This window comes from Chrysemys picta, chromosome 17, assembly GCF_011386835.1.
Source record: "Chrysemys picta bellii isolate R12L10 chromosome 17, ASM1138683v2, whole genome shotgun sequence".
NCBI lineage: Eukaryota > Metazoa > Chordata > Testudines > Emydidae > Chrysemys > Chrysemys picta.
Window position 1 is genome coordinate 10150951 of NC_088807.1, and position 12386 is coordinate 10163336.

At 56.4% G+C, this 12386-nt stretch overlaps 1 long non-coding RNA gene across 1 annotated transcript; it reads left to right on the forward strand.

The window, feature by feature from the left end:
* The first annotated feature begins 8094 nt into the window (after positions 1-8094).
* Positions 8095-8895, forward strand: LOC135976264 (uncharacterized). The gene is made up of 3 exons (XR_010593425.1): positions 8095-8230; positions 8484-8578; positions 8744-8895. It is a non-coding gene; the product is annotated as an uncharacterized LOC135976264 (long non-coding RNA).
* Positions 8896-12386: the final 3491 nt, after the last annotated feature.

Genomic DNA, 12386 nt, shown 5'->3' on the forward strand with positions numbered 1-12386 from the left:
ATATTTGGTGCACTGAAAGGGTTAACTTTTCAAAGCTGACCAAAATGATTAGTGAAAGTGTTTTGGAGCAAAAGAATTAAACAGAACAATGTGAATGAAAATTGGGAGCTATTGTTTAAGGAGCCTGTTAGATGGGGCATAACCCCCATTACATAATTAGCTGAACTTGCAATGTAACAATGTATTGGTCAAAGGTGGTGGGGAGGTGGTGACCTCACAGAGAGATGCTGACATGAGCCAAGCAGGATGGGGCGCAGGGCCAGGGAAACCTCAGAGACCCCCTGTGGCTTTGCTTCAGCAAGTCTCCTTCTCGAGGTCTCTCCTTGAGGACTGAGAGAGTATTAGGGTTCACGTACGTGAGTGCTAGGAGGAGCCTCTTTTGAGTTTTCTCCTTTCCTTTTATTGATTTTACTAGATAACAGACATCCCTGTTTAGAAGGTAAGAGCCTCTGAGAGGTTTTGGAACCTGTTCAGTCTGATCCATCTGGTGCCAGCTGAATTCTAGGCATGGAAAACACTAGTTTGAGGTGGCCGAATTTTATTCCCAACCTGGGATTTTGACCCGTAGAATCACTGGGAACATTATTGTTTGTCTCTTTTCCTCCATCCCTCCTTCCTTTCCCTTCATCTCTTACTTCTTTTGTCCTTTCTCCTGTTCCCTTCCCACCACCAGGAGGTAGGTTTGTGTGTGTGTGTGTGTTGCTGGGGGTGCTCTGCATCTCCCATTGTGGGAGGTCCATTAAAAAGTTGGGGTTGAAATAGTGCTTGGACCCCACTGACACTAGATGCTGCCAATTTGGTCGTTGATGCTGCAGTTGGGTGGTGGGTGGGGAGGGCACCTCCTAGGGAGTCCAGGACAGTGTGTGTGGGTCTCTTTGCTATGAGCTACTGAAGGAGTTGGGGGCTGAAGGCATCACTGAGAGGGGGGAGTGTGGGCCCAATCTGCCCTGGGTCCCGGAGGTGAGAAGGGGGCACATTGCCCCCACCATGCCCCTATCCTTTCCCCAAGTGGCATCAGGTGTCACCCTGTCCCCTTCTCTCCCTGGTGCAGGGACCCCCAGGGACTCAGAGGAGGAGGAATGGGTGGATGTGGCCACAGAGGAGGCTGCTGTCAAAAACATCCGAGAGCAGTTTCAGGGCTGAGAAAAGGTAAAAAGGTTCCCCAGCTGTGCTGGAACGGAGATTGTCCTGCCCCTTCCCAGCGCCCTGACCCCCTGCAGAGGGTCTTGTCTCTGATAATCCACCCAGCCCTAATGGGGACCTTTCTCTACCATGATCTGGGACCCCCAAGATGGGGGTATTTGTCACACACCAGCTGGGTCTCCTCCCCCCACAGGTACTGTCCAAGGTCCTGACCCTGCTTGTGTAGGAGTTGTGGGTGATTTGGACAATGGGCGGGTCCCCACTATCCCCCATTCAGTCCTGAGTCCTGTAGCTGGTGTGGGTGGGGCAGGGAGGTCCCTGGCTAATTGTCACGGAGTGTGGGGGGACTCAGGGCCCTGCACCCCCGGCGTCCTGCGATTCACCATGACTCTCAGCCAGCCAGTAAAGCAGAAGGTTTATTTAGATGACAGGAATACAGTCCAAGACAGGTCTTGCAGGCACAGACAACAGGACCCCCCCCCCCAGTTAGGTCCATTTTGGATCCCAGGGCACCCTAGACCCCTTGGGAGGTCAGAGCCCTGTCTCCTTCCCAGCCACATCACCAGCCCGCTCCTGAAACTCTGCCTTCAGCGACCCTTCCCACAGCCTTTGTTCAGTTTCCCGGGCAAAGGTGTCACCTTGCCTCTAACCCCTTCCTGGGTTCTCATGTTACATGCTCAGGTATTCTCTGTTGGTCAGTCTCCCATCCCCCAATGCAGACTATCCTAGCCACACTCCCCTGTCAGCATTCAAAGCCCACAGTAAGAACAGTCCCAGTTCGTCACATCTCTCCCCCCTTCGAGACCGAACTGAGCGGGGTCACTTTAACCAGTGACCCGGGGAAGTTCGAATCTACCCCCGTTCCCATGGATGCCCCAGCATCCCTCCCGAGGTTCCTTGGTGAGAATTACACCAGGCCCCTCCAGTTTCACGCCCCCCCCCCTAAGTCGGGGCTGCTCGATGGCACTCGTAGTTTGCATGTGGGAAGGTTTATGCGGCCTGTTCCCTTTTCCCACCCCAATACCCCTGGGGTGCCAACTGGGCTGGGGTCTTCTCCCAGCGTTCCAGTCTGGAGGTCGGTGATTCGGGCTCTCTTGGTTCAGAGCCCCCCTTTTTACACTGGCCGCCCTCTGGAAAGCCTCCTCTATGCTGGGCAAGGGTCCTAAAGCCGTTTTCCCCTTGTCCCGGGCCTTCCTCCCCCTCTGACAGGGGTCACAGGATCGGCAGTACTGTCGGACAGTAATAAAGACCCCAGGCCAGTAAAAGCTCCGTAGCAGCCTCTGCTGGGTACGCCAGGTTCCCTGGTGCCCTGAGAGGGAAATGTCATGGGCCCGGTACAGCAGCTGGCGGCGATACTTCTGGGGTACCACCAGCTGCCTCCTGAACCCCCTTGACTCCATTTTCCCTGGGGGAGCCCATTCTCGGTACAGGAACCCCTTCTCCCACAGGAACCTTTTCCGGCCACCTCTCCCCATGGTCTGTACCGCACTGAGGTCGGCCAGGTCCCTTATCTTCCGCAAGGAGGGATCTTTCTGCACCTCGGCCATGAACTCAGCAGCTGGGACAGGGATGGCCACCTGTTCTCTCTCACCGGCTGGGCCTGAAGCCGCCGCCTCCCTGAGCCGTGTCCCTGGGTGTTCCCTCCCCACCAGGTTAGGGTTCTGCGCCTCAGGCAAGGCACCCTCCCCAGGGCCAGGGCGCAGTGCCCCTCGCCGGCTCTGACTGCGGGTCACAACCAGGGCACCCTGGGGGTTGCTTGGCCAGTCCTCCAGGTCCCCCCCCATCAACACCTCAGTGGGCAAATATGGGTGTACTCCCACGTCCTTGGGGCCCTCCTTGACCCCCCACTTCAGGTGTACCCTCACCACAGGTACCTTGAATGGGGTCCCACCCACACCCCGTCAGGGTCAGGTAGGTGTTGGGCACCACCCGATCTGAGGCCACCACCTCGGGCCGGACCAGTGTCACCTCTGAGCCCGTATCCCAGTATCCATTGACCTTCCTCCCATCCACCTCCAGGGGAACAAGGTACTCTCTCCGGATGGACCGCCCCGCGCCCACCGTATAAACCAAAAACCCTGAGTCTGGAGCATCCAGCCCCCCAGAGGAGCTGGCCTGGAGCTCTCCTCCCTCCTTAGCAGGTGGTACTCTGCCAGCCCCCCTTCCCTGGGAATGCTGCCTCTCGCCCGGCTGGGTCTGTACCCAGTCAACCCTCTGTGGGTTCAGTCTGCTCAGTCTGTCCCTGAGCCTGGGGCACTGGGCCCGTATGTGACCTCTCTGGTCACAGTGATAGCAGCCCATGTCCCGTGGGTCCCCTCGAGTGGGTTGGATGGACCTGACGCTGGATCTTCCCCTTTGGTGGGGGCTCTCCATATTTCCCCGCTGGGAGGTCCCATGGTGACTCTCGCTGTGCGTTGTGGTGGGACTGTTCCTTTGGGACTCCTCCCGGTTATCCCCTGCCCGACTGTTCAAAAACTCGTCGGCCAACTGGCCTGCATGCTGCGGGTTCTCTGGCTTTTGGTCCATCAACCATCGCCTCAGGTCGGATGGGCACTGCTCATACACGTGCTCCAGTAAGACTAGGTCAAGTAGGTCCTCTATAGTTTGGGCCCCAGCCGTCCACTTGCGGGCATACCCCTGTGCCCGATTGGCTAGTTGCAGGTATGTGGCCTCCCGGGTTTTACGCTGACTCTGGAACCTTTGCCGGTACATCTCAGGGGTCAGCCCAAACTCGCGGAGCAGGGCCTTTTTGAACAGTTCGTAGTCCCCTATCTCTGCCCCTTTCAGTAGGCTGTACACCTCCCTGGCTGTGGGGTCCAGTGAGAGAATGAGAAACTGGAGCCTGTCTGCAGGGTCAACCTGGAGCAGCTCGCAGGTATTCTCAAAGGCCGTCAGGAAGGTATCCATGTCCTCCCCCTCCTTACGCTGGGCCAGCAAGCACTTATCAAAGCTCTTTGCAGTCTTGAGTCCCCCCTCGCTCACCGCAGCTGGGGCCCCACTGCTCCTCAGCCTGGCCAGTTCCAGCTCATGCTGACGTTGGTTCTCCTCATGCTGACGTTGCCTCTCCTTCTCTTCCCGCTCCTGCTTCAGTTCTTGCTGCCTTAACTCGAGCTCTTTCAGTCTCAGCTCCCTGTCACATTCCAGTTGCATCCGCTCCCGGGACGGGGAGCTCCGCCGGGACGATCCCCTGCTGGCTGCCGGGGTTAGGGTGCCCTCGGTATTCGCTGGGCTTCCCCCAACCCCTCCCCTAGGCATAGGTAGGCAGGGTCTGGTGATGTCCTCAGCAGCAGTCTGACCCCTCCCAGCCACGTCAGGCCCCGGGGCCCACGCTGCATCCGCCGGGCGGCTTCTTTTAGGGACAGGGCTCGGTTCATCCAAGTGATCCCTCTCCTCCAGCTGGGCAATTAGCTGTTCTTTGGTGGACCTCCCAATGCGCAGCCCCCTCTGCCTGCACAGCTCCACCAGGTCACTCTTGAGGCATTTAGCATACATCCTCCTGCTGGCCACTCACCGGCCTGCGCTCTCCGCTTTCCACCATTCCAGGGGGACCCCTTGTGTGCCAGCCCTTCTTCAGGTCACCACCTCTCTGCCAGGGTCGAGCTGCAGACTCCTCCGCCCCGGGACCGCTCGCTGCGATCCCCCAGGGGACCCTGTTACTGCAAAAGTCCTTCTCACTGGTCACACACTCCCAGGAGTTAATCGCCCCCTGAAACCGTCTCTCTCTGATTCTTCAGCCCACCTGGTCCCCGTCGATCCCCCTTCGTTTTGCTGCTCCCCAGTCACTTACTGCAGGAAGCGCTGTCCACGGGGTGCCGTAGATCCCACCGCTACCACCAGTTGTTGCGTGTGGGGGGACTCAGGGCCCTGCACCCCTGGCGTCCTGCGATTCACCATGACTCTCAGCCAGCCAGTAAAGCAGAAGGTTTATTTAGACAACAGGAATACAGTCCAAGACAGGTCTTGCAGGCACAGACAAAAGGACCCTCCCCCCCCCAGTTAGGTCCATTTGGGGTCCCAGGGCACCCTAGACCCCTTGGGAGGTCAGAGCCCTGTCTCCCTCCCAGCCACATCACCAGCCCGCTCCTGAAACTCTGCCTTCAGCGACCCCTCCCACAGCCTTTGTTCAGTTTCCAGGGCAAAGGTGTCACCTTGCCTCTAACCCCTTCCTGGGTTCTCATGTTACATGCTCAGGTATTCTCCGTTGGTCAGTCTCCCATCCCCCAATGCAGACTATCCTAGCCATGCTCCCCTGTCAGCATTCAAAGCCCACAGTAAGAACAGTCCCAGTTCATCACACTAATTGACTCTCTCTCCCCTAACCCCACTCCTGGTGGGTACAGGATGAGGCTCAGCAGCTCATGTTCCTGCACGCCATCCACCCCGCGTGTCTCGCTGCAGAGCAGAGAGGGCAGGACACATTGGAGCCGCACTGCTGCAAGGCGGCTGTGGTGGAGAGGATTGTGGTGAGTGAGACATGGCGCCCAGCAGCTGGAGGGAGGACAGAGTCATGGGAGGGGCAGGGGTCTTCCCCGGGCCAATGGATGGGGGATGGCTGGTGCTGGAGGGGCAGCTGAGGGCAGGGTTTGCTGGGGCTGAAGATTGGGGAGAAGAGACAGGAGAAATTCTGAGATTGGTCACTAGTGGGCAGGAATCGGAAGAGCGGGAGGCAGGTGGGGGGATCCTGCTGGCTGTGTGGGGTGCTGCCTGTGTAATCTCCTCACTGGCAAGTGTCAGTGAGGCCCAAATCTCACACGCTCCTTTGTCTCCTTTGGGTCTCACAGGAGCTCATTGAGGCGCTGCCTGATAACTCTCCACCCAGCGGCATCCTCGCTAACTCCCTGATTGCTGTGGGCAACCTCAGGTACCGAGACCCTCCCGCCTGGTTCCCCTAATCCCGGTGCTGCTCAGGCCCAGGGCTGGGAGTCACTGCCCCTCCCACTCCCAGGTCACCGCCCAAGGGTGACACCTGTGGCAGAGGTGGTGGGAAGGTTCACTCTCTCCTGGCTGGGCTGTTCTTTTTACTCCAGTAACATTGCAATAGCTTTGGGGAGTGGCTCCCTCCCAGGATCAGATACAGGAGGGGCAGCAGGGTCCAGGGAACAGGCGCTATTCCTGCCCTGCCACTGTGTGTCTGGGAAACCTTGGCCTTATCATTGGTGCCTCAGTTTCCATTTTCGCCAGCCTCTGCCTAGTTCCCTACAGCTTTGCGGACGTGTTGGTGCCAGTCCCACCCCCGCACTGCACAGTCTAATACCGGCTCCTCTCTCTTCCCAGCACCATGACACCTGCCCTTGAGCCAGAGCTAGAGACCCACCTCCTTCGAGCTGCCCTGCATGCCGTCTTCATCCTGGGCACGCAGAAGGACACCACCCAAGTCCAGGTTGATCATGCTAAAGTCGTGGATTGAAGAGCCAGCTGTCATCCTGCCATGAATCCTGGCTAATTGCCAGCAGTGGGATGTGAATGCGAGAGGCCGGGATATGTGTTTGGGGGTCTCACCAGTGCTTCCCAGGGACCCCTCTTCCCATCCCGTGGCAGGTATAGCCCCACTTTCCCTAACTCTGACCCATGGCTCTCCCTTGCTTTGCAGGATCTGCATAGGGTCTTGGCACACCTTGTGGATGCCATGCTGGGGAACCGGCTGGCAGAGTCCCCAGACACCGACAGGCTCCACTGCATCTTGGAGGTGAGCCCAATGAGAGGGGTGGGGGCAATTTTTCCTTCACTCTTAGATCCATTTTCCAGTCTGTCCTCCTATCTGGGTCCCCAGTGGCCCGTCCTCGGTCAGGGCAGTCAGTGCAATGCAGTGTCAGGCCCTTCCTCCTTGAAGGTCAGGGGAAGGAGCTGGGACTTCAAGCCAGAGCTCTGCCTGGTTCTGTTGAGCACTAACCACAGGGCCCCTGGCTGGCTTGGGGAGTGAGAGTGTGATCCCCTCCTGTGAGATCCAGAAGATGGTCCTCAGAGAAGAGTCACAGGCTCCTTCCTAGAGAAACAGAAGGACCCCAGAGAATCAGCCCTTCTCTCTGATGGGCCCTGAGATTCCTGGGGGGATTGTGCTGACACTCAGTCCCTTCACCCAGCCAAGGACTCGAGAGGCAGGGAGGGGTGGGGATCTGTCTCCTTCCTGTTGAGCTGTTCAGGAATCAGGCGTTCAGGGAGGATGGGACCAGCCCCGACACCGAACATTGTTCCAGTCTACAGAGACAATGACAAGTTGTGACCTGCCGGATACAAGCATCGTCCTGGGGGCAACAATCCCCTTCTAAAGCTCTGTAATCAACGAATCAGATATGCCACCCTGCGCACAATGTCTCAGCCCGCTGGAGATTGGGGAGGGGGGGGGGGTTCATTTGCACAACACGTGCACCTGCCCATTGATCCTGAGCTGCCTCCTTTCCCCGCAGCACATAACTACTGGATGGTGTCCAGGGTATCGCAGGAGAGAGTCAAGGCCATTAGGAGCAGCACGGCCCTGCTCCGACTCACCATCACCCTCCCTGAGTTTGACGTAAGTGACCTCTGACCCCAGCTTCTTGACTCCAGGCGTAGGCGGGCAGGCTCCAACTGGCTGTAGGATCTACTGCTGAAGGGGCTGTGGGTTAAGAGTGTTCCTCTTGGGGAGGCAGAGGCAGAGCAGAGCTTAGCTGGAGTCAAGTTCTTCGTGTCCTGGTTAAGTGGTGACTGGGCTTTTAAGGGGACCATGCTCCAGGTTCGTGCCTTCCTGTCATCCTGGAGCAGCTGGGGAAGCAAGTCCTCATGGAGGGCCCTGCCCATATCCCTGTTCTCCAGGCTCCCTTGGGGGCAGAGGAAATTAAGGGTCTAGCTCTACCTTCTATCCTCTAGCATCTCCTGCAGAGGGGCTGAGGGGAAAAAGAGAGTCCTGGCCCACGCGGGACTGGGAGCTGACAGGAAAATACTGATGGAGTCCCCTCTCCCTCTCCCTTCCATTAGAACTCAGCAGAATCCCCCAGGATGGGTCACCACGTGACACAACTGGCTCTGTTGATCAGTGACCCAGCCAAGGACATCAGCCGGCAGGCCAGGGAGGGTGTTTACCGGCTCTACCAGCTGCTGCTGCACCAGAGGGGTAAGGAACCCAGCTGGGAAATGGCACCCGATAGAGGAGTGAGACTGGGACCCCAGCCAATTTCTCTCAGACTGACTCCGGCTGGAGGATGAGTCTCTGTCTGTCTCTTTCTCTGTTCTACACCCCTCCCCTGCAATTCTGTTGGGCCAGGCACGCAGCGAGGACTCTGCCCACTGTGCAGCCACCAATGGGATTGGAAGGACACAAGCACTGCAACCAGAATGACAAATGTGTGTGTGTCTCTCTTTCCCAGGGCTGAGCATCCATGAGGCCGAAGACCTGTGGTGCTGGGACTGGCACCAGGAGAGCAGGCTCCTGGGCTACAGGAACACAGCCAGCGTGCGGGAGGTAAGGACACTCTGCCAGGGCATGAGACAGCTCAGGAGTGGGGGTGGCTGGGTCCCCTGCAGTGGCTGCCTCCTGGAGCCACTAGATGGAGATGCCGTTCTAGCCCCAGGAGTTGGAGCCTGGCTCTGGGCAATCTGCTAATGCCTTGCATCCTGTTGGTTTTAGGTCTTGGAAAGTTCTTCTCGGAAGGGCAGAGAAGATTCTTCCTCCGGACAGCAGTGCTGGCCATCCACAGCCCCCTGCTACATGTCAACCAGACTGGGTTGGTCCTGGCCTACTCCCTCCTGGGGGAAGCCCAAGAGCTGATGGGGGACAAGGTAAGCAGCTGCATCAGGAGATTGGGGCTGTGCCCAGGCCTCATACCCATCCTATTGCCATTCGCTGGCCTGGCAGCAAGGAGCCTGGTGGGGAATGAGAGTGAGAGCAGGTGCTACTGTGAAGGGAGATGAATTCAACTCCATGAGCAGGAGGGAACCAGCTTGTCCATGGTGCAGCTCCAACACAGCTCTTTAGCAAGGCTAATTAATGACAAGCATTAACTCATTATGGACTTAGGGAATGGTGCGTTCGCTGTCGGGAAGAGTAGACAAGTCCCCTAAGTGCCCTCTGTGAGCCTCTCGTGTCCCAGAGGGCCTCACCTAGTTCCCAGTGGCCTAGTGTCCATGTCAACCAAGCCACCACCTATGGAGAACAGCAGAATTCAGTCAGCAGGGGCTGCTAATCTGCCCCATTCACCAGGGCTGCCATCCTGTGGCTTCAGCATTAGTGTCTGGGATGACTTTGGGCAAGATCTCCACCTCCCCGCAACCCATTTCATTGCTGACAGAATCCCTCCTGACCCTCCTGCTAGAGCCCCCTCCCTGTCCAACCTGGGTGGGGCTGCAGGAGAGGGTTCTGAGAAATCGAGCTGTGGTTTTTAGGTGGAACAGCTGTCAAGGGCACTGAGGGGGAGGTGTCAGGAGCTCACCCTACAGAGAGGGGGGTTGGCACTGGAGGTTACTAGAAAGGACAAGGAGACTCCATTCTTGGGTTCAGGAGGTGAATCCATCCCTCAGTGGTGGGCAGGTGCTGGGTGGAAATGCTGCTGGTTCCTTAATTCCCCCTGATTCCTCGGGGCGTTTGAGTCTCTGAGAGGTTCTCGTTCCCTTGCAGCAGGAGGACGTCATGGCCAAAGTGATGCACAAGTTCTGCATCATCCGGCTCTTGTGCCAGGTGCCTGAGGTACTGCAGGGACTGTGCCTCTGAGGCCACCAGCAACTCTCGCTCCCTGCTGCAGGTACTGCTCTGGCTCACTGTAAATGGGGAGCTAGTGGAAGGGGAAATGGAGGCCCCTGGCACTCACTAAAAGGGAAAGTGGTGGATTCTCCATCTCTTGATGTCATGGAATGAAGACTAGATGCCTATCTGCAATGTGTGTGCCTAAAAAGTAAGTATTGTACTATACAGGAAGCCCGTGACCATGCAGGGCGTTAGATTAGATGCTCTAAAGGTCTCTTCTGGCCATAAAGTCTACTAGTTTTGAAAAAACTGAGTGTAGCATTGGGAGCAGCCTCTGATGTTTTACTGTCTAGCCGGCTTGCTTCCTAGAATGAACACGCATTGAGTGGGGTGATCCACAAAGAGCAGCTCAAACCTTCAAAGTGTCAGGCCAGCAGCAGGACATTAGCACTTCAGGGGATGGGTGGGTGTGGCAGTGACATCACAAAGGCCTTTTGCAGAACCTGAGCCTATTGGTCAAAGGTGGTGGGGAGGTGGTGACCTCACAGAGAGATGCTGACATGAGCCAAGCAGGACGGGGCGCGGGGCCAGGGAAACCTCAGAGACCCCCAGTGGCTTTGCTTCAGCAAGTCTCCTTCTCGAGGTCTCTCCTTGAGGGCTGAGAGAGTATTAGGGTTCACGTACGTGAGTGGTAGGAGGAGCCTCTTTTGAGTTTTCTCCTTTCCTTTTACTGATTTTACTAGAAAACAGACATCCCTGTTGAGAAGGTAAGAGCCTCAGAGAGGTTTTGGAACCTGCTCACGCTGATTCATCTGGTGCCAGCTGAATTCTAGGCAGAATTTTATTCCCCACCTGGGATTTTGTCCCGTAGAATCACTGGGGACATTAGGGTTTGTCCTTTTTGTTTTACCTTTGCCTCCATCCCTCCTTTCTTTCTCTTCATCTCTTACTTCTTTTATCCTTTCTCTTGTTCCCCTCCCACCACCAGGAGTGGTGTGTGTGTGTGTTGCTGGGGGTGCTCTTCACCTCCCCTTGTGGGAAGTTCATCCAAAACTGTGGGGTTGAAATAGTGCTTGGACTCCACTGACACTAGATGCTGCCATCCTGAGGCTTAGCATTAGTGTCTGGGATGACTTGGGGCAAGATCTCAACCTCCCCGCAACCCACTTCCCTCCTGCCACCCCCGCTAGAGCCGCCTCCCTGCCCAACCTGGATGGGGGTGGAGAAGAGAGTTCTGAGAACTTGAGCTGTGGTTTGGAGGTGGAACAGCTGTCAAGGGCACTGAGGGGGAGGTAGCAGAGCTCACCCTACAAGGAGGGGGGTTGGCACTGGAGGTTACTAGAAAGGACAAGGAGACTCCATTCTGGGGTTCAGGAGGTGAATCCATCCCTCAGTGGTGAGCAGGTGCTGGGTGGAAATGCTGCTGGTTCCAGGTGCCCTTAATTCCCCCATTTCCTCTGACAGGTTCTCGTTCCCTTGCAGCAGGAGGACGTCACGGACAAAGTGATGCACAAGCTCCGCATCATCCAGCACTTACGCCAGGTGCCTGAGGCACTGCAGGGACTGTGCCTCTGAGGCCACCAGCAATTCCTGGTCCCTGATGCAGGTACTGCTCTGGCTCACTGTAAATGGGGAGCTAGTGGAAGGGGAAATGGAGCCCCCTGACACTTACTAAAAGGGAAAGTGGTGGATTCTCCAGATGCCTTTCTGGAATGTGTGTGCCCAAAAAGTAACTGTTGTGCTATACAGGAAGCCCATGATATTCAGGGGGATAAATTAGATGCTCTAAAGGTCTCTTCTGGCCATAAAGTCTACTAATTTAGGAAAAACTGAGTGTAGCATTGGGAGCAGCCTCTGATGTTTTCCTGTCTAGCCGGCTTGCTTCCTAGAATGAACACACATTGAGTGGGGTGATCCACAGAGAGCAGCTCAAACCTTCAAAGTGTCAGCCCAGCATCAGGACATTAGCACTTCAGGGGATGGGTGTGTGTAGCAGTGACATCACAAAGGTCCTTTTGCAGGACCTCAGCCTATTGGTCAAAGTTGGTGGGGAGGTGGTGACCTCACAGAGAGATGCTGACATGAGCCAGGGAGGATGGGGCGCAGAGCCAGGGAAACCTCAGTGACCCCTGTGGCTTTGCTTCAGCAAGTCTCCTTCTCGAGGTCTCTCTTTGAGGACTGAGAGAGTATTAGAGTTCACGTACATGAGTGCGAGGAGGAGCCTCTTTTAAGTTTTCTCCTGTCCTTTTACTGATTTTACTAGAAAACAGACATCCCTGTTTAGAAGGTAAGAGTCTCCGAGAGGCTTGGAACCTGTTCAGTCTTATCCACCTGGTGCCAGCTGAATTCTAGGCATGGAAAACACTAGTTTAAGGTGGCAGAATTTTATTCCCCACCTGGGATTTTGTCCCGTAGAATCACTGGGGACATTAGGGTTTGTCCTTTTCGTTTTACCTTTTCCTCCATCCCTCCTTCCTTTCTCTTAGTCTCTTACTTCTTTTGTCCTTTCTCCTGTTCCCCTCCCACCACCAGGAGGTGTGTGTGTGTGTTGCGTGTTGAGTGGGGTGCTCTGCAACTCCCATTTTGCGAG